This window comes from Mauremys mutica, chromosome 6 (genome assembly GCF_020497125.1).
Source record: "Mauremys mutica isolate MM-2020 ecotype Southern chromosome 6, ASM2049712v1, whole genome shotgun sequence".
In the NCBI taxonomy this organism is placed as follows: Eukaryota; Metazoa; Chordata; order Testudines; family Geoemydidae; genus Mauremys; species Mauremys mutica.
Genome location: NC_059077.1, coordinates 79,922,216 through 79,923,888, shown reverse-complemented (window position 1 = coordinate 79,923,888; position 1,673 = coordinate 79,922,216). Strand labels below are relative to the sequence as shown.

The 1,673-nt window shown below is 39.3% G+C and overlaps 1 pseudogene; it reads right to left on the bottom strand.

Annotated features, from left to right (window-relative positions):
- Positions 1 to 1,095: 1,095 nt before the first annotated feature.
- LOC123372239 lies at positions 1,096 to 1,673 on the bottom strand (annotated as a pseudogene).

The window sequence follows — 1,673 nt, the reverse complement described above, 5'->3', positions numbered from 1 at the left end:
AAACATGTCTTCAGATGCCCAGCTGGCTGATGAGTCTATGTTGGACTCTGAATGGAACTCCCATCTCAGGTAGTTTGGGAGAGATTTTTGCAAAAGCAGCAGGAGATATGTTGGAAGATTTCTTGGATTGTCAGGGACACTCAGAACTTGAGAACCTCTTGGTGCCATCTGAAATCTTTCTTTGTTCTGACATTATAGGAAAAGTATCCACACCTGTTTGTTTGGAAGCTGTTCCAGTTCACATGTATTATGCTGTTTAACTGTGGTTATACTGCATTTTACAGTTCAGAGGTGAGATTTGATCAGAGAAGAGTTGAACCATAGAAATATATAGCAAAGACATGTCAACAATGTTTAAGGTCCAACCCTTTCTTTTAAAATTCTTATTTGTCTTGTAACTATTGTGCATCAATATCCTTCATTTTTCATTTTAAACACTGAGTAAATGAACAGAATATTATCACATAAAATGTACTTTGTGCAGTTGGAATTCCATAATAGAGTGAATGTATTGCATAATACGTCAAGCGTTATGGAGTGTTAGAAATGACTGTGGGAAGAATCAGCAGAGAGGAGGGATTCCACTGCATCCTCCTGTTTTAACTTCAGTAGTTGCAGCATCCAGAGCTGAAATGAAATAGGAAATAGTTGACACACAAAGGGAAAAAATATAATTTTCATTGAATTGATCTCAATAAATTAAATGAAAATATCTTTTCCACACATAAGCTCGCAAGTCATTTAGTATGTAAATATTTTTAAAAGTCTCTAGGAAGCTTCTCAAACCTTGGAATACTAGAAATAGTTCTCATGGGGACAGATTAATTAATAACAATGATGATAATCATAGAAACACACTACATATGTTGTAGTTAGAGTACTTTGTGGTGTGGGAGGGAGGAAAATATCATTATCTGATGACCAAAGTGCTGGTGAGGTGCCTGAGGAGTCCACATATGTGTACTTTGTTGCTTTTTACAGATCCAGACTAACACAGCTACCCCTCTGATATAAAATATCCACTATCTCTGTTCAGCTGTAAAAATTATACTAATGTTAGGTCATTAACTCCAGGGAAAAGCTTGGTACTGTACCTTAGTTACTAAGGCTTCTAGTGAGTTTGTCAATCAGTACAAAACATCTGGGTATTTCCATGCGAATGATCTCCTAGGCACACAGGCTGTATTGCTTTCCTTTCAGGAAAGCATCTATCCCCTGAAAGTATTGTTTCACTCTCCAACTGGTGTGCTGTAGGTCCTCACTTTCTGAGTTGGGTAAGTCCTTCTCCAGCTGTGCTCTCAAACATGCCTCCAGCCGCTGAATTTGCTGGTAAAGTCCATTTTGGAACCTAACTATAGAAGTCCCATCCCAGGTACTTTGGGTGAGTTTTTTGCTAAAGATGTTGAAGATCTCTTGGAGGATCTCTTGGATTGCCACCTTGGCATTCTCCTTGTGGAACAGTGGGAGTTGGGAAACTTCCTGGGTGGGCTTGAAAGCTGCCCATTCATGTATGCATTGTGAGGGGAAATTTCCGCTCATTTTCTTCAGAAGCTCCAAGCTCTCTTTGTTCACTTTGTTCACTGCTGGAAGTGAAGCATGATACAGAGCCAAGATGAGATTTCAGTGGAGAAGAGCAGTATGAGGCAAACATGCAGCAAACACCTGGAGGTCAT